This window comes from Sus scrofa, chromosome 3 (assembly GCF_000003025.6).
Source record: "Sus scrofa isolate TJ Tabasco breed Duroc chromosome 3, Sscrofa11.1, whole genome shotgun sequence".
NCBI classification, from domain to species: domain Eukaryota; kingdom Metazoa; phylum Chordata; class Mammalia; order Artiodactyla; family Suidae; genus Sus; species Sus scrofa.
In genome coordinates this window covers 19,563,086-19,583,053 of record NC_010445.4, presented here as the reverse complement: position 1 = coordinate 19,583,053, position 19,968 = coordinate 19,563,086, and the positions used below count along the sequence as shown (strand labels likewise).

The 19,968-nt window shown below is 51.2% G+C and overlaps 1 protein-coding gene across 9 annotated transcripts in view; it reads left to right on the top strand.

The window, feature by feature from the left end:
- Window positions 6,262-19,968, top strand: part of IL4R (interleukin 4 receptor) — a 50,450-nt gene continuing 36,743 nt past the window's right edge. For 3 of the 9 annotated variants that reach the window (XM_021085871.1, XM_021085864.1, XM_021085863.1), the window contains exon 1: window positions 6,467-6,620. The gene's annotated coding sequence lies outside the window, so the exon portion shown is untranslated. Of the gene's footprint in view, window positions 6,389-6,455; window positions 6,621-19,968 lie in introns of those variants that run through there. The other 6 variants (XM_021085873.1, XM_021085866.1, XM_021085867.1 and 3 more) reach the window with 5 other exon arrangements.

Below are 19,968 nucleotides of genomic sequence, written 5' to 3'. Positions count from 1 at the left end.
GTCCCCAGCGCAGCCTCACCTGGCGGCAGGACTACCTCGTGGCAGCTGGCGTGGCTCTGCCTTCTTAACTCTGGCTCTGGGTGTAGCAGATAAAGGCGGCTTGTCCATCACATAGTCTTGTCCTCCTGTTGCCAGGCAACAAGCCCTGTTTTTACCACTGGGCATCTATTCCCCTCCCCCAACTTTCCATCCTCATGTCTGCGTGCGGCTCCGTGCCCAGCCTAGGGTAGGAATGGGTGGATCAGGCCTAAGCGAATCAATGCACCCTGATCCACTGGCCATAGGGCCACAGAGCTTGGCAGGAGCACACACATGATCTAAGTGACTAAGCTAGTCCAGTTAGGGTGGACCTCAAGACTTTTTGTGGGACTCCTGAGACAAAAGCACTGGATTTGAGTGTGGAGGTGTGGGATTTGAACATTATTGTTATTGGGTGCCATCTTTTTTTTCTTTTTTTTTTTTTTCTCTTCTTGGCTGCACCTGTGGCACATGGAAGTTTCCAGGCTAGGGGTCAAATCAGAGCTGTAGCCGCCCGCCTGCACCACAGCCACAGCAACACCAGATCTGAGCTGTGTCTGCAGCCTACGCCACAGCTCACAGAAAACGCTGGATCTCCAACCCACTGAGTGAAGCCAGGGATCGAATCTGCATCCTCATGGATACGAGTCTGATTCACTTCCGCTGCATCACGATGGGAACACCCAGAATGGAAGTTTTATATTTGCTTTTTCAGTCTTGGAAAGGATTAGCATTTATCCACAATGAAATAGGAAGACACTGCCTCTTGGCCTGCCCAGAATCCTTCTGCCTCTTGCTGTCTGCTCTGCTGGGCCTCAGCTCTCACGTGGATTATTGCGACAACCCAGCTGGTCCCCAGCTGGTTCACCATTGGTGCAGCTGCCAGAGGGACAGTTCTTAAACTCACGGTTGGGAGTTGGTTGGGAGTTCTCTTGCGATACAGCGGGTTAAGGATCCAGCATTGTCACTGCAGCGGCTCAGGTGGCTGCTGTGGCTTGAGTTTGATCTCTGGCCTGGAAACTCCCACAAGCTGTAGGCACAACCAAAATAAACCCCTATAACCCAAAAAACGAAAAAACAAAAATCCCCCACAAACCCACAGTAGAACCTCTCTTGCCTTTGTTTGAAATCCTTTGATGCTTCACAATCACCCGAGGTTGGTGTTTAAGACCTTTTGTGATATGGCCCCGCACCTCCTTGCTTGCTCTACCCCAGACTCCACGAGACATGCTTGTAGATCTCCACCCCCTGCTCGGGCTGCTCTTTCTGCCTCGGATACCCATCTTCCCTCCAGCCTCCTTCAGGATGCTGCCCAGCCTTCCCCTGCAGCTCTCTCCTCTTTAGAGATGCCCTCCAGACCCATTTCGGGGGCCTCTCACGCTTGCTTTCTGTTTGTACAGTTTTATCCTTGATCACATCTGGTTGTGTTCAATTTGACTACTCTCTCTCTCTCTCTCTCTTTTATTTTTTTGTCTTTTTAGGGCCACACCCGTGACATTGGAAGTCCCCAGGCAAGAGGTCGGTTGAATTGGAACTACAGCTGCCAGCCTACACCACAGCTGACAGCAACACTGGATCCCTGGCCCACTGAGGAGCAAGGCCAGGGATTGAGCCCAGGGATACGAATCAGGTTCGTTACCACTGAGCCATGACAGGAAGTCTTCTCTCTCTCTCTCTCTCTCTCTCTCTCTCATTTTGGCTGCACCCATGGCATGAGAAAGTTCCAGGCCAGGGATTGAACCCACACAGCACAGCAGTGACAATGCCAGGTTCTTAACCTGCTGAGCCTCCAGGGAACTTCTGACTATGGTCTCTTGAGCCCTCATTGCTATGAGGTACAGATCAACCTCAGGGGAAGAGAAATAAGACAAGTCAGACTGGGTCCTTACCCTGGGGGAGCCCACTGTCTGGTGGGAGTATCTTCTGAGAGTCCTGTGATCGAATTATCTTTTAAAGGTTGGAAGCCTGTTTCTTTTAACCCAGTAGGTCTTTTTTTTTTTTTTTGTCTTTTCCAGGGCCACGCCTGCAGCACATGGAGGTTCCCAGGGTAGGGGTCGAATCGGAGCTGCAGCCGCCAGCCTACACCACAGCCATAGCCACTCGGGATCTGAGCCTCGTCTGCAACCTACGCCACAGCTCACGTCAACGCCAGATCCTTCACCCACTGAGCAAGGCCAGGGATTGAACCCACAACCTCATGGTTCCTAGTTGGATTCATTCACCACGGAGCCACAATGGGAACTCCAGCTCTGTGATCTTGAGGGAGTGTCTTACCCTCTCTGTGCCTTTTCCTTATCTGTGAAATGGACCTAATCAGAGCAGAGGGTTCCTAGAGGTTTCATAAGGATGGATTAAAATATGATGAAGCGTTGGAGTTCCCGTCGTGGCGCAGTGGTTAACGAATCCGACTAGGAACCATGAGGTTGCGGGTTCGGTCCCTGCCCTTGCTCAGTGGGTTAACGATCCGGCGTTGCCGTGAGCTGTGGTGTAGGTTGCAGATGCGGCTCGGATCCCACGTTGCTGTGTCTCTGGCGTAGGCTGGTGGCTACAGCTCTGATTCAACCCCTAGCCTGGGAACCTCCATATGCCGCGGGAGCGGCCCAAGAAATAGCAACAACAACAACAACAAAAAGACAAAAAAAAAAAAATATGATGAAGCGCCTACAACAGGGTCTGGTACCCAGGGCCACATGGCTGCATAAAAGTTAGCGCTTAGCATCATCCTCTCATCACCACCAGCATCACCAGCATCACCACCAACCTTCTCATCACCATTATCATCAGCATCAGCATCACCCCATCATCGTCAGCATCACCCCCTCAGCGTCATCATCATCCCTGTTATCATCATCCTCATCCCCACCACTGACATCAACATCAGCACCATCGTTTTCTTTTTTTCCATTTGCTTTTTGTTTGTTTTTTCAGTTTGTTTTGTCTTCCTGCCTTTTCTAGGGCCTCTGTGGGCTAAGGATCCGGCGTTGCCCTGAGCTGTGGTGTAGGTCACAGAGGCAGCTTGGATATTGCATTGCTGTGGCTGTGGTGTAGGCTGGCAGCTGAGTTCCGATTCACCTCCTAAACTGGGAACTTCCATATGCTGCAGGTGTGGCCCTAAAAAGGAAAATAGGAAAAAAAAAAAATGAAAGAAGGAAGGAAGAAAGAAAGAGGAAGAGAGAGAAGAGTGAAAGAAAGGTTCCATACACAGGCCTCCTGCCTTTCACAAAAAATAACTCAAAATGGATCATACATCTAAATGTACAATGCAAAACTACAAAAATTCAAGAAGACGACATAGAAGAAAATCTAGGCACTAGGTTTGTCAATGAGTTCGTAGATACAATACCAAAAACATGATCCATGAAAGAAAAAATTTAATAACTTGGACTCCGCTCAAAGTAAAAACTTCCACTCCACAAAAACAAAACAAAACAAAACAAAAATACTGTTAAGAGAATGAAAAGATAAGTCACAGGGTTAGAGAAAATCTTTGCAAAATTCATGTCCATGAAAGAACCTGTATCCAAAACATACCATGAATTAAAACAACTCAACTGTAAGAAAACAAACAATCCCATTTAAAAATGGGCAGAAGATCTCAACAGATGCAAAAGGGGATACCCAGATGGCCAGTGAGCATACGAAAAGATGCTCAATGTAATATGTCTTTCAAGGACTTGCAAATTAAAACAACAGTGAGATAGCATGGCGCATGTACTAGACTGGCTAAGATCCAAAAAACTGACACCACTAAATGCTGGCAGGAATGAAGAAAACAGACACTTTCATTTCATTGCTGGTGGAAAAGCAAAACGGTACTACCCCTTTGAAAGAGAGTTCAGAAGTTTCTTACAAAACTAAGTGTATTCTCACCTTGTGATCGCACTTGGTATTTACCTAAAGGAGTTGAAAACATGTTCACATAAAAACCTGCACACAAATGTTTATAGCAGCTTTATTTGTACTTGTCAAAAGCTGAAAGCAATCAAGAGTCCTTCCGTACATGGAATGGATACATAAGCAGAGGTACATCCAGATAATGGAATATTACTCAGTGCTAAAAGGAAATGAGCTGAAGTTCCCATCGTGGCTCCGTGGTTAATGAATCCAACTAGGAACCATGAGGTTGTGGGTTCGGTCCCTGGCTCTGCTCAGCGGGTGAAGGATCCGGCGTTGCCATGAGCTGTGGGGTAGGTCACAGACGCAGCTCGGATCCCACGTTGCTGTGGCTCTGGCATAGGCTGGCAGCTACAGCTCTGATTAGACCCCTAGCCTGGGAACCTCCATATGCCACGAGAGCGGCCCTAGAAAAGGCTGAAAGACAAAAAAAAAAATTAAAATTAAAATTAAAAAAAAAAGGAAATGAGCTATCAAGCCCCATGTGCACGCACGCACACACACATATACACACACACAAAACATGGGGGAGGAGTTCCCTTGTGGTGCAGCGGGTTAAGGATCCAGCGTTGTGACTGCAGTGAGTCAGGTCGCTGCTGTGTTTTGAGTTTGATTCCTGATCCAGGAACTTCCACATGCTGCAGGTGTGACAAAAAAAAAAAAGGCACAGGGAAACAAATGCATATTACTAAGTGAAAGAAGCCAGTCTTTTTTTTTTGGTGTGGGGGGGTGCACCCTGAGGCATATGGAGGTTTTCAAGTGAGGGGGCCAATTGGAGCTGTAGCCCCTGGCCTACCCCACAGCCGCAGCAACGTCAGATCCAAGCTGCATCTGCGACCTACACCGCAGCTCATGGCAAGGCTGGATCCTTAACCCACTGAGCAGGCCTAGGGATTGAACCCGAGGCCTCATGGATACTATTCGGGTTCATTACTGCTGAGCCACACGGGAGCTTCAAAATGTTCTTCCGCAACGTGATAGCATTGTCACTACAGCAGAAGTACTGTGTTGCAGTGTAATATGGGCTAAGCTCATACTGAGGAAATACTTTACCACCCTGTGCTGAGTAGTAAAATTTTTATTACTTTGGGGCCCCCACCCTCTCCAAGGCCTGACACAGAGCAGCCATTGCTAAAGCCTGGCCAGTGCAGACAGGAACCTGAACAGTGCAGCTGTGTTCCAGATGACAATTTTACCCAATGTCTAGGGCCGTAGGACAAGGCCCAGTTTTCATTAAGTCTTTATTTAGACATAATTTCAGACTTACGGAAAAGTGGCAAGTGCGAAGAACTCCCACGTTCCCTTCCTCCAGATTTCCCAGATGTCTCCACATCCAACCACATCTGCTCCATCTTTTTTCTTTTTTTTTTTCTTTTTGGTTTTTTTTTTTTGCTTTTTGTTTTTTTAGGGCCACACCCATGGCATATAGAAGTTCCCAGGCTAGGGGTCCAATCAAAGCTCCAGCCGCCGGCCTACACCACAGCTCATGGCAATGCCAGATCCTTAACTCACTGATCGAGGCCAGGGATCGAACCTGCGTCCTCATGGATGCTAGTCAGATTTGTTCTGCTGAGCCACCATGGGAACTCCCTGTTTTCCTTTCCTCTGGGACTTCTTGTTGCCTGCAATAGTTTATTTACTACTTTAATATTTTTCCCTACCTTCCGGCTCCATCAGGGCTTTTGCGAGCAGTGATTGGTAGTCCATGGAGCCTGGGTTCAGATCCCACACCTGCTGCATGATTCTGAGGAAGTTTCCCCATCTATAAACTGGAGGAGAATAGTACAGTGCCCTCACAGGGTAGTCATGAGTTAATGTATGCAGGGCCAGATGGTATTAGCTATTGCTTGAAGATTTGTTTTACTATCTATATTTTTCTAGTGCCTGGCATAGCATAGGCTCTGAGGAAACATTTGTTGAAGGAAACACATCCGCATTTGGCAGAAGCCGGGCTGTTGGGAAGGGGAGCAGAATTAAAGATGCCCGGTTCCCCGACCTTGAACGCACCTGCTCCCAGTGCCTAAAGTAGCGGTGGGGTCTCGGTCGGAAGGGCAGGGGCAGGGGCCTGAGGGACCCCCCGTAAATACAGAGGCTCCATCGGGAACTTGGATTTAAAAAAAAAAAAAAAAGAAAAGAAAGAAAAGAAAAGAAAAAAAGAAAACAAACCAAAAACCCAGCTTTCTCTTTGGGGCCGCACCCCGTGGGTGGTTCCCAGACCAGGGATCGAACCTGCGCCACAGCAGCGACCCTAGCCGCTGCAGTGAACACGCAGGATCCTTAAGCCGCTGCGCCACAAGAGAACCAATACCCGGGAGTTTGGATTTTATTCTGAGCCAAGGGAAAGTCCTGGGGAGTTCTCCACTGGGATGGGACCTCCGAAGGCTGCGGGGCTGGGGTGCTGGGGCCGCCTCCAGGAGAGATCGCCAGCTCCAACTGCGGGCGTGCAGGGGACATGGACATGGAAAGCAGTGTGGAGGTCAGAGCCCGGCCGGGAGGGCGCCCTGGGGAGCGCCGGGTGCGCGGGGTGCGCGGGGCGGGGCGGCGCAGGCCGATGGGCAGGGCAAGGGGCGGGAGGCAGGAAGCCAGGCGGGCTCGGCAGAGCGCCCAGGAAAGCCCCGCGCAGCGCCGCCTGAACAGGGCCGGCCGCCTGGGGGTCTCCCCACTTCCCGCTCGGGTGCCTGCTCGGCGAATGGACTCGGAGCGCGCAGGTAGGACCCGGGGCCAGCGCGCGGGTGGAAGGCCGGGGGATCGGCGCGGGCACGCGGCGGCCCTCGAGGGAGTGCTGGGCAGTCGACGGGGCCCCGGGAGGTAGGGACCCGGGGATCGCCGGATCCTCAGAGGGGATCGCCCACCTGCCGGCTCGTTTCTGAGCGCGGGGCCGCGCGGCTGAAGCAGGGCTCGGGGCGGGGGCGCGCGCGCGGTGGGGGGCGGTGGTTCCAGGAGCGCGGATACCGGGTGCGCCCCTCGATTCGCCCTGACCCTTCAGAGAGGCCGCTTCTTGGGGGGCTTGGGAACGTCGTGAGCAGGGGAATGGGAGTGAGACAGGTCTTGGGCCACGCAGCCCCCCTTCTCTGGGCAGTCACCCCCCCCCCCGACCCCACGCTCAGGAAGTTGGTATGGACTCGGGGGGAAGAAAAGATGGGCAAAGATCTGAAAACCAAATGTGGGTGCGAGGTCCAGGAATCGGGAAACGAGGCCCTTTGGACCTTGGCTCTCCTTATTTGAATATTGGATGGGCGCAGTAGTAGCAACCGTTTGCTGGGATGTCTGTACAGTCTCTTTCTCTTGAAAGGATTCTGTTGAAAGGATTCTGAGCTAAATCGATGTCTGTCTGTAGAGCTCTTTCTATGGAAAGGATTCTGAGCTAAATCGCAAAATAACCTTCTCGGGTCGGTGCTGTGTGTATATTGTGGCCATTTCTCAGATGAGGACTGCTGAGGCATGGGCCACTTCAAACGACTTGCCCACAGTGATGCCCACATGGAAAGGGCCGAGCGGGTCGCAAATCCCCGTCATCCTAACCCCAGAGCCAGCTGCCCTCCACATGTCAACAGCATTTGTCCAACTACCCCATAAACAAACTCTCCAGGGGATTCCACTCAGATGCAGATTCCCAGGCTCTTTTGCGTGAGATTCAGATTCAGGTTCAGTAAACCCAGGAATCTAGGTTCTTCTTCTTCTTCTTCTTCTTCTTTTTTTTCTTAAACAAAATCTCTATTTCTTAGAATCAGGGGAGACTGGGGACCAACAAACTCCGTGCTTGCTGCTGGAATTTGCTATCGCTCCCAGGCCAGCACTCTCCTTGTTTAAATCCCAGCCTCTGCCCTTTGGAATCCTCTGCCGGGTGCGACCCCCCGCACCCCCCAGAACTCTTTGCTCCGTGAGTGGCCTTCTAGGAGCACCAAGCATTTGCTAGGGCATTAAAATCCTCAAGTCCACTGGGGAACCTGAGGCTCAGGTTTATGTAGATCCTGGTTTCCTTCACAGGCAGAGGATTCCAGAGTCCTGCAGAGGCTACTGGAACTCAGCCAGCCCCACCCATGAGCACAGACGAGGGTGCCGAGGTGTGGAAAAGGGGGTGACCTGCCCCAGCCATTTATTTGGTCATTAGCATTCCCTGGGTTCTCCCTGGGCGCTGCTTTTTCTTTCTTTTTTTTAATTTTTTTTTTAACCTTTTACATTGTTTGATTTTTATTTCTTTATGACTGTATAGTTTGATTTAAGGGTTGTGCCAATTTCGGCTGTACAGACATGGCTTCTTTTTCTCAGGCCATCTTCCATCGTGTTCTATCCCAAGAGATAGGATGTGGTCCCCTGTGCTTTGCCATAGGACTTCATTGCTTATCCCTTCTACCTGGAAAGGGCACTGCTTGAGTGTTGTTCAGGGCACTGGTGTTTGCCCTCTAGGAGCTCTCCGACTCTGGCGGGGGGTGGGGGGTGGAGGGAGCTTGGAGGAAAGAGGGACACGAGGGCTGATCCTCCTTCTCTGGGGCAATGGGACAGACCTCATGGAGCGGGGGGGACCTCTGAGTGAGCCCCCGGAGGGGAAAGGAGTGGAGAAGCTTGATAGATGCAGCATGAGAGGGAACAGCATACGGGGCCCTGGGAACAGCATGGGTAAAGGTTAGGAGGTCGCCTGCAGTGGGGGTAAGCCAGTGATGGCTGGAAAGATGGGGTGCGTCGTGAAAGGCCTCGGACACCCTGCTGAGGAGTGCAGGCCAGTGTATTTTACCTTTGTCTGATCCCTAAGCGTCGCCAGGCAGATTCCTCAGCCCCGCCCTGACCTCTAGAGCCCACTCTAGAAGGAGGCTATGGGAAAGCCACAGGAAGGGAAAACCACTGGTGAGTCGCCCTGGTTACAACACACCCAGTTCCCAGCAGGTCTGGGATGACCTGAGGATTTCCAAATTCTGGGCAGTGACTCAGTAACTGATGGGTTTTGTACAGCAAAAGCCCAGGGTTGCAGAAAGCCCAAGCAGTCTGTCCCCGAAGGCTGTCGGTTTCCTGGTGTTCAGATGCAGAAAAGGAGCTGAAATGAAGAATTCAAGAAGTGAGAAGAGAGACCCTTTCCTGGATCCACTTCCCTCTACCCCACCCCCACCCCCTAATCCCCAACCCCGGAGAGAGTTTGGGATCAAATACCCACTGCTCTTGATAGCGCCTGGGAGGCGGGGCAGGGAGGCAGGGACAGAAGCCCCCCCCCCCCCCCCCGCCGCCATACTTGTTTCCTCCTATTTGTAAAATTGAGCTTCCATGAGAGTTAATGACGTCAGGTTTTATATGCCCCTTAGCACAATTTCCAACACAGAATCCATCCACAATCAATGCTCACATCTATTGTTATCTGCTAAGAAGTGCAGCTTGGAGTTCCCGTCGTGGCACAGCAGAAACGAATCCGACTAGGAACCATGAGGTTGCAGGTTCGATCCCTGGCCTCGCTCAGTGGGTGAAGGATCTGGCGTTGCCGTGAGCTGCGGTGTAGGCCAGCAGCTGTAGCTCCGATTCGACCCCTAGCCTGGGAACCTCTCTATGCCGCAAGTGCGGCCCTAAAACCCAAAAAACAAAAAAAAAAAACAAACAAAGAGGTGCAGCTTGGAGGTTAAGAGCGTGGACTCTGGAACCAGATGGGCCAGGTTGAGGTGCTGGCTTTGCTGTGTTCTTATGGAGCCAGCTTCCCTGGGCCTCAGTTTCCCCATTTATGAAACTCTAATGTCTGCTTTATACCATTGTGGTGAGGCTGGACTGAATTCATCAATGTTAAGCACCCAGAACAGTGGCTGATAGGAAGTAAACACGGTGTGTTTGTTAAGTAAATACCCGAAGCGCATCGAATGGGAGTTCGGCTCCCCCTTTTGCAGGTGAAGAAACCAAAACTCAAGAGATATGGCCTAGGTGGCCTTGCCTAGGAGTGACAGATGCAGGAGCTTGCACCTGCTTCCCTTCCCAACGTGTGTTCTTTCCCACTGTGCCACTTCGCTGGGGTGACCGAGAGGGACGTCTTTCGGACTGTTTCTCAGGACCGTGGAGACAAGCCTAGTCTTGTTTGACCCGATCTCCCTTGGCTCCACTGGGAGAGAGGCTGGCAGCTGGCTTAGGTGTTGCACGAACTTGGTTCTTGCAAGCAGTGGAGGCTGGAGGATCCTGGAGAGGCAGGGGGACCCAGCGTCAGATGGGCCGTATCCCCCTCTGTTGCTTTGCTTCCTGCCAAGTCCTTCTTCTCTGCGTCGGGGGCAGAGAGAAGGCTTGAAGACAGGGGCCCCAGGTTCCAGGGTGGCCTTGCTGCTTTTCCTACCTGTGGGCTCTGGGGGAAGTTGCTTAACGTCTCTGAGGTTCAGTTTGCTCGTCAGTAAAAATGGGTGTTGGGGGCGCGGTCTGGGTGAATGTTGTTTTGGAGGTACCTTGCCTACAGCTCCGCGATTGCTGTCTCTCCCCAGTTAGGACCTCACAACCGGCACCGCTGGCTTCCTCATTCATTTCTTCATCGGATGTTTACTGGGCATCTGTGTGCCAGGCATGGTGCCAAGTGCTACTGGGAGAGCACTGGCCAACGTCCTTACCCACCTGGACTTTTTTTTTTTTTTTTTTTTTTTTTTTGCTATTTCTTGGGCCGCTCCCACGGCATGTGGAGGTTCCCAGGCTAGGGGTCGAATCGGAGCTGTAGCCTCTGGCCTACGCCAGAGCCACAGCAATGCAGGATCCAAGCCGCGTCTGCAACCTACACCTCAGCTTACGGCAACGCCGGATCGTTAACCCACTGAGCAAGGGCAGGGATCGAACCCGCAACCTCATGGTTCCTAGTCGGATTCGTTAACCACTGCGCCACGACGGGAACTCCCCGGACTTTGACTTCTAGGGCAGTACACAGACATCCTCAGCTCTGCATCCCTTATCTATTATTTGAAATCCATAAGCTCCGAAAACCAGAAGTGCTTTCAGCACTCACTTGGAAGCAAGACCTGATGTGAACTAAATGTGAAGCCCTTTGGAGTCTTTTTTTGGTTTGTTTTTTGTTTTGGGGGGGCCACAGCCGCGGCATATGGAGGTTCCCAAGCGAGGGGTCTAAGCAGAGCTACAGCTGCCAGCCTACCCCACAGCCATGGCAACGCGGGATCTGAGCCACTCCTGCGATCTGCACCACAGCTCACGGCAACGCCGGATCCTTAACCCACTGAGCGAGGCCAGGGATCGAACCCTCAACCTCATGGATCCTAGTCGGGTTCGTTAGCCGCTGAGCCGTGAAGGGAGTCTTTATTTATTCTCCTTGGTGTGAATGCTCATGGTCTCGCTGCACAGATGCTCGTGTGATGGATCGCGGGTCCTCCTCGGGCCCCTTAGGGGGCAGGGGTGGTTCTGTTGGGGGCCGTGTTATACAAAGTGATCTTTCTCTCTCATCTGAGTAATTCTGAATTTGGAAACACGCCTGGCCCCACAGGATCTCACACAGGAAACCGTGGACCCGAGGTACCGTGTCATACAGTGACAGGGCTGGCTGGGTACAGAAGCAGAGCAGGATGAGGGTGGAGCTGGGGGAGCCTCTCCAAGGAGGGACATTTAGAAGGACAAGGTTGTAGAGGCCCTGAGGAACGGGCCAGGTGGAGGGAACCACAGAGGATGCTAGAAAAAGGTCATGTCCACCCCATCGACCCCATTTCCGGGCCTGATGCTGGTCCCCGCTGCTCTGCACGCAGAGTTCTATCTAAACGCGCACATTTTTGCCTTTCCAAGAAGTGGTGATACTTCTGAGGTTTCGGGTTTGCCTCTGACTGACTCATTCTCCTTCTGGGCACCACCCCCCTCCCCCCGGGGCCTCCTCACATCCTCGTAGATGCTTAAGAAACCCAGGGTCTTCAGCAAAGCAGGGCTGGGGGATGTGCCTCACTGCCTGCCTGGGAATGGCCACCGGCTGGGCTGGCACCTGAGCCCTGCCCCCTCCCCTAACCCTGGCTCCAGGGGAGAGAGGGAGGAAGTGGATTCTGGCAAGGTGAAGAGAAGCTTGGCATTCAAGGGTTTGGTGGAACAAATTTCCTGAAGGGAAGGAGGGTCTGAGCAGCGGCTTTATAAAGAGCCAGTTTGTAAAGCTAAAAAGTGACAGGCGTGCACAGGTCTGGAGTGCCAGCGCCGGGCTCATGGCTTACACCCAACTCAGCAAACGTGCTGAGGCTGGAAGTTCCTGTTGTGGCTCAGTGGTTAAGGAATCCGACTAGGAACAATGAGGTTGCAGGTTTGATCCCTGGCCTTGCTCAGTGGGGTAAGGATCCGGTGTTGCCGTGGGCTGTGGTATAGGTCGCAGATGGGGCTCAGATCCCACGTTGCTGTGGCTCTGGCATAGGCTGGTGGCTACAGCTCCGATGAGACCCCTGGCCTGGGAACCTCCATATGCCGCGAGAGCAGCCCCAGAAAAGGGAAAAAAAAAAAAAAAGTGCTGAGGCTGGGGGCACAGCAGTGACTGACACAGGAGCGAGGGCCTGCGTGGAACTCACCATCTAGTGGAGGAGGTGACTTTTTTTTAGTCTTTTGTCAGCTCATGGCAACGCCGGATCCTTAACCCACTGAGCGAGGCCAGGGATCGAACCCACAACCTCATGGTTCCTAGTCGGATTTGTTTCCGCTGTGCCATGATGGGAACTCCCAGGAGGAGGTGACTTTTGATGGAAGGCCTGAAAAAAAAAAAAAAAAAATGACAGGTGGAGATCTGTGGTAAAGGTGATCCTGGCAGAGGGAGAGCCAGTGCAAAGGCCCTGAGGTGTGTCTGAATCACAGCAAGAAAGCTGCTGTGGTGGGATGGAATTGAAGCAAGGTGAGGAGGGATGGGGAGAGTGTTCTGGAAGCTCAGCAGGAGGCAGAGACCTGCATGATCTCAGTCAACTTGTGTAGTAACTCCATGAGGTGGGAACTGCTGTTATACAGATTTTACAGATAAAGTAACAGGTGCAGAAAGTTTGGAGGTCCCACCGTGGTGAACCCAGTGGCTCCAGGGTCCTCAGTCTTTACCACGGTGTTTAATGGAAGCTGTCCTCGAATGCTGAAGATCCACCTGCCTTTAGCTCATCACTGGTGCTCAGCTGCCATCCATCTGCCCAGCCACACCATGCATGGGTCAAGCCAGGATTGGCATCATTATACAGTGGTCCAATCAGTATATGAATCATTTTACAGATTTTTTTTTTTTTACCAATGAGCACTCTCCCCAGGCGCAGCAGACAGTGAGGGCTCCCTAAAGCAGAGGGGGCGTGGTAGGGATCAGAGAGTTGAAGCCCGAATCCCCATCAGACACTGTGCTACCTGAAAACAGGTAAATGCATGGGTGCCTCCCATCTCCCTGAGGAGGAAACTGAGGCCCAGAGGAGAGGCTTGCCCGTGATGCAGCTCAGCAGCGGCAGGGTCTGGGTGTTCCCATTGTGGCTCAGCCATAAGGATCCCGACTGGGAACCATGAGGATGCGGGTTCCATCCCTGGCCTCGCTCAGTGGGTTAAGGATGCCGTGTGGCTGTGAGCTGTGGTGTAGGCTGGCAGCTGCAGCTCCGATGCAGCCCCTAGCCTGCGAACTTCCATATGCCACAGGCGTGGCCCTAAAAAAAGACCAAAAAAAAAAAAAAAAAAAAAAAGAAGTAGCAGTGGCAAGGTCTGGATTCCAATCTGAGGCTTCGGACCTGGAAGCTTATGCGTTTAACCACTGTTCTGAGCCATCCAGCCCTAGGAGTAGAGTTTGTTTATTTATTTAAATTTATTTTTCTTTATTGATTTTTGTTATTTCCCCAATATCATTTTTTTCTACTGTACTGCAAGGTGAAACCCAATTACACATACACATATACATTCTTTTTTCTCCCATCATCAGGCTCCATCATACGTGACTAGACATAGTTCTCAGCGCTACACAGCAGGATCTCATGGCTCATCCATTCCAGAAGCAATAGTTTGCATCTCTTAACCCCAAGCTCCCAGGAGTAGAGTTTAAAGAATGTGATTTCTTGGTTAGAAATAAAGAGGCTCTGTCACCAGCACCCATGTGGAGAACTGTAGCAGGCCTGCGGGTTTCCGGACGCTGCCAGGGAACTGTTCTGTCTTTTTAAAAGAGGAAATGGAGGAGTTCCCGTCGTGGCGAAGTGGTTAGTGAATCCGACTAGGAACCATGAGGTGGCGGGTTCAATCCCTGGCCTTGCTCAGTGGGTTAACGATCCGGCGTTGCCGTGAGCTGTGGTGTTGGTTGCAGATGCAGCTCGGACCCTGAGTTTCTGTGGCTGTGGTTCAGGCCAGTGCCTACAGTTCCAATTAGACCCCTAGCTTGGGAACCTCCATATGCCGTGGGAGTGGCTCAAGAAAAGGCAGAAGGACAAAAAAATAAAAAATAAATTAAAATAAATAAATAAAAGAGGAAATGGAACTTCCCTGGGGAAGAGAGACATCAAGTCTCTGCAGGGGGCAGCACTGCAAGTCCAGGGACCCTCAGCCTCCTGACAGTCTTGTTTCTGGGGAATACACTAGAAGGCAGATTTCTGCTTGAGGACAGCTCTGAGATGAGAGTTTTCCTGGAATTTAGCCAAATTAGCGTTTGAGGAGCTTTCACTTTCTGGCTTTGGGTCTGCTCCTTGGAGGTAGGCACCGTGGTCTCTGACCCCAGCGCAATAGTTCTCTGTTTTGGACTCTCTGTTTAGGCATCTCTCATTCAGTCCTTCTTCCTGATAAGGGAGTTGTAAACTGTTTAATCTGATCAACAAGTTGTCTGTTCAACATGCAATTGGTTCAGAGTCCCACATAAAAACTATTGCCTCCTCCAAAGCCTGCTCAGGAAGAGAAGAGGGAGACTGTCACCTCCTAGGCTCTGGAGCCCATACCTCTGTTGATACAGCCTGGATTGGGGCTCATAGTGGATTTGTCAGCTAAATTCTCCAGATCGCTCTTCTGCATGAGCTGCTGTCACTCAAGGTTTCTTCCATTTTGATAGTCCTTGTTTGAGGCTGACAATTGTTCTCAGTCTTTCTTATTTTCTAATGAATCTACTTCGGGCTCTAATTTTTTTCTGAGTATTGCTGTGGCTTCATTCCACAGGTCTTATTATACAACATCATTTACTACTACAACAGTTTATAGTTTCCCTTTTGATTAAGAGTGTTATGTGCTTTATAATTTTTTTTAAGGTGGATGGAATTTTTTAAGTTATCTTTTTATTGTTCCTTTTTTTTTTTTTTTTTTTGTCTTTTCTAGGGCCGCTCCCATGGCATTGGAGATTCCCAGGCTAGGGGTCTAATCGGAGCTGTAGCCACCAGCCTACACCAGAGCCACAGCAACGCAGGATCCGAGCGGTGTCTGCGACCTACACCCCAGCTCACGGCAACGCCGGATCCTTAACCCACTGAGCAAGGCCAGGGACCGAACCCGCAACCTCATGGTTCCTAGTCAGATTCGTTAACCACTGCGCCATGATGGGAACTCCTGTCTTTTTATTGTTGATTTCACAATGTAGTGCATTATGGTCAATATTTGTAGCTTCTGTGATGTCAGTGATGGAGAATTTGTTGAGATCTTCGTTGTAGGGTTTTCTGGTCAATTTTTCTGTTCCTCTTGTATTTGAAAGGATGCGTATTTTTGTTGGGTTCAAGTTCTAGAAATATGTTTAGATCACGCTTATTAATTATATCATTTGTCTTTTCTCTTTTTATATAATTTTCTCTACCTGATTTATCTCCAATTGTGATAGAGGATCTGTTCATTTCTCCTTGGCCTTTTCTTACTTTTTTGCTTCATTTTTTGGAAGCTGTGCTGTTAGGTGCATATAAATAAAATACATGAATAGAAGAGGGGTCATGATATTTATATCTTCTTGGGTTGCTCTTCTTATCAGTATAAAACTGCTACCTTTCTCTCTTTTAATACTTTTTTTTTTCTTTTCTTTTTTGGGGGGTGGGGGGGGCTGCAGGTGTGGCACATGGAAGTTCCCAGGCTAGGGGTCAGATCATAGCTGCAGCTGCCAGCCTATGTCACAGCCTCAGCAACTCAGGATCCGAGCCGTGTTTGTGACCTACACCACAGATCAGCAAGGCCAAATCCTTAACCTGCTGAGTGGGGCCAGGGATCGAACCTGCATCCTCATAGATATTAGTTGGGTTTGTTTCTGCTGAGCCACAACGGGACCTCCCTCTCTTTTAATACTCTGATGCCTTGAATTCTATTTTATTCAGTATTAATATTCCTGTATCTACTCTCTTTATTTGCATTTTTCTTGACTAATTTTCAAATTCTTTCTTTTCTTTCCTTGCCCTCTAAAGTTGTATGACTTTTCTTTGACCCCAGCCCGAAAGCCACATGAGTTTAAAAACAAAAGCAAGGAGTTCCCATCTTAGCACAGCAGAAGCGAATCCAACAAGGAACCATGAGGTTGCGGGTTCGATCCTTGGCCTGGCTCAGTGGGGGGTTAAGGATCTGGGGTTGCCGTGAGCTGTGGTGTGGGTCGAAGATGCGGCTCGGATCTGGCGTTGCTGTGGCTCTGGTGTAGACCAGTGGCTACAGCTCTGATTCGACCCCTAGCCTGGGAACCTCCATATGCTGTGGGTGTGGCCCTAAAAAGACAAAAAAAAAAAAAAGAAAGAAAAAAGAAACTTGCATCTCATCCTCAGCCCTGCAACCCCTTTGCTCAATAATCTTGGGTAAGTCATTTTCCCTCTTTGGGCCTCAATTTCCTCATCCATAAAATGGGAACATGACTGCGTTGCCCTTCTCTAAGGTTTTTGTGGAAATTGGGGCACATGGCGAATGTGAAAGGCATTGTATAATCCTTGTAGACTTATTAGCCATTGGGTTTAGATATGGGCCAGCCTTCCCGGCAGTGAGAATGGCATATGCGTAATAGAGCTGGGGGAACACACCCACAATGGGGGAGCAGAAGACTTTGGTTTCGCCGGCATTGGTTGGCTGCCTCCTGTGTTTACAAAGAGACGTGAGTAAGACACAGTCCCTGGCCTGGAGGACTTTGGGTCTGGAAAGGGTGACAAATGACAGGTATAACTCACTCTTTATGAGGATGCAAAGGGTGCCGGGACAGAGGACAGGCAGAGCTGTGAGCTGAGCAGAGGAAAGAGTTGGGTTTGGCCAGGAACATCCTGGGAGGGCGGCATAGGAGGAGGGCACCCAGAGGCAGAAGAGATGGCCCGAGGGAAGTGGGGGAGTCTGTGGTACATTTGGGGGACCTAGGGTAGAAGTGGGAGCACGTAAGGACTGCTCTTTGACCCCCTTGACCACCCCCCGCTGAGGAGGAAGGCAGGGGGGTCTTATAAAATTTTGGAACCCTCACCGACAAAATGATGGCGTGTCTCCCTCCAGCCCTGCTGCCTCTCATCACCATAACAACCGCCTCTCATCACCATAACAACCGCCTCCCACAGGGACAGAGGGAAGCGGGCACTAGCGCTTAGGGAGGGTGCAGGGGTCTTACCTTGCCCTCCTTTCCTCTAGGTGGGGTCTCCTGGCATCTCAGGACACCCACCCACCCAGGAGGATGCTAGCTGGTGGTCGTAAGCCAAAGAGGGACCACGAATGTGGGGTGTGGTTTTTTTAAATTGAACATTTAGGAGATCCCCTGTGGCACAATGGGTCAAGGACCTGGCGTTGCCGCAACTGTGGTATAGGTGGCAGCTGCGGCACAGATGCGATCCTTGGTCCAGGAACTTCCATGTATGCGCTGCACCTGCGGCCGAAAGAAAAAAGAAGAAAAAAACCTGAACATTTAAAAATGGAGGTAATATAGGTAAAAATCTGGATTTCTAGCTTCTTTTGAAAAGTCGAAAGAGCTAGCCGTGCCCAGGCCTTCATTTACAGGGTGCAAAGCTGAGTGGCAGCTGCCTTTGAGGATGGGGACGCGGTTGCCACTTGTCCCCTCCCTGCTCCCTGCAGCCATGCGTCTTGAGTTCTCTTAGACATTTGAGTTAACTCTGAAAGAGGGGACTCTCTGTGGCTATGAGAGGTGGCTGGGAGCTGCCCCCAGTGGCAGTGAATGTCCCTGCTGGAGGCAGGTCGCTAGAAGGCTAAGGGGTCCCATGCAAAGGCCGAGGGGGACCTGAAGTGTTACCGGGCGTGGCTTCCAGGATCTTGGAGGATCCACGCTCAGAACCAGCTGTTCCGAGGCCCTTCACAGATATACCCGATCGCCTTGTACACCTGCTGCCCTGTTCCCTTCCCTCCCATCCGTCTGTTTAATCTTTTACTTTTTTTTTTTTTTTTCTTATTAAGGCCACACTCATGGCACATGGAGGTTCCCAGGCTAGGGGTCCAATCGGAGCGACAGCTGCCAGCCATGGCCACAGCCACAGTCGCGCCAGATCCGAGCCGCATCTGCAACCTACAACGCAGCTCACGGCAACACCGGATCCTTACCCCACTGAGCAAGGCCAGGGATCGAACCTGCAACCTCCTGGTTCCTAGTCGGATTCGTTAACCACTGAGCCACGACGGGATTTCCTTATCTTTTACTTTTGATTGCAGTATCCATGCAGACAAGAGCCCAGCTTCATGCATTTTTCACCAAGGCGACACAAGCATGAATAATTCAAACATGAAACAAAGTACGACCAGCGCCCCCCCCCCCCCCGAAGATTCTCTCCTGCCCTGCCCTCCCCTGGGACACTTTCCTGACCACTAATCCCCGGAGTGGTTTGTCTGCTTTTTTTTTTTTTTTTGTCTTTTGTCTTTTTTTAGGGCCACACCTGCAGCATATGGAGGTTCCCAGACTAGGGGTTAAATTGGGGCTGTAGCCACAGTCTACACCACAGCCACAGCAACACCAGATCCGAGCCCCATCTGCGACTTACACCACAACTCATGGCAACACCGGATCCTCAGCCCACTGAGCTAGGACAGGGATCAAACCTGCAACCTCATGGTTCCTAGTCAGATTCGTTTCCTCTGCGCTACAACGGGCACTCTATGTCTCCTTTTGAATTTTACAGAAATGGAATCGGTATTGTCCTTTTGAGCCCGGCTTCCATTGCTCAGCTTGTACCTGTGAGCTCTGTCTGTGCTGTCACAGCAGCTGCCACGTACTCAGGGTCTCAGAGGGGTTACTGGCCGCTTGGAGATGACCTTTTGCCACCTGCTCTGTCAGCACTGTCCCAGGCCTCTTCTGCCCAGCCCTGTCAGCCCCTGTCGCTTTGTCTCCCCTCAACCACTATGACGCACACAGCTCTGCCCTCATTTCACAGATAAGGAGACCGAGGCTCTAAGGGGACCCCGGCTCGCCAAGGTCCCCCAGCTAGTTCGTGTGAAATCCACGCGCTTCAGCCCAGAGTTAAGTTTCCACATCTTAGATGCTCTAAGGTCCCTGCCCACGTGGGTGGCCCCACATGCCTTTGTGTCCCCGGACGTGCCAGGAATGATAAAGATCGAGGCACCAGAAGGAACAGGAGGGAGCGCCCCGCCCCCACCCCCTCCTGTCTGCAGACAGAACCTGAACAGAGAGCTCTTATCTGTGCTGATGTGCTGCTGCTTTGGCTTTGCTCAGGGGACAAAGTCCTGGTCACTGTTGAGACACACTCCCTGCAAAGGCTGAGCAAACAGTGGTGGAGGCCAAGTTCTAGTTCATCACTTCCTGCCCGTCACCTTGGGACTATTTCTGACCCCCCCCCCCCGCCCCCGCCGCCCCCCCGGCGAGCCTTACTTTCCTCCTCGGGACAGTGAATGTTTGACCACATCTTTCACATGGGGCTTGCTGGGAAGAGAAAATAGGGAGGCGTATAAAAGGATCGAGTTTATGGCTGCTTCCTCCTTGGGAGCTGTGCTGTGGACTCCAGAGCCAAAAGATCTGGGTTCAGTTCCCAGGCACATCACTTACTAGCTGTGCATCCTTAAGCAGGTTCCTGAACCTCTCTGGGCCTCACTTTCCCCATGTCTCCAAAGGGAATGATGAGAATTGCATCTTCCAGGGAGTTCCCGTTGTGGCTCGGTGGTTAATGAGCCGGACTAGGCTCCATGAGGATTGGGGTTCAATCCCTGGCTTCCCTCAGGGGGTTAAGGATCCAGCACTGCCATTCGCTGTGGTGTAGGTCACAGCTGCCGCTCGGATCCCAT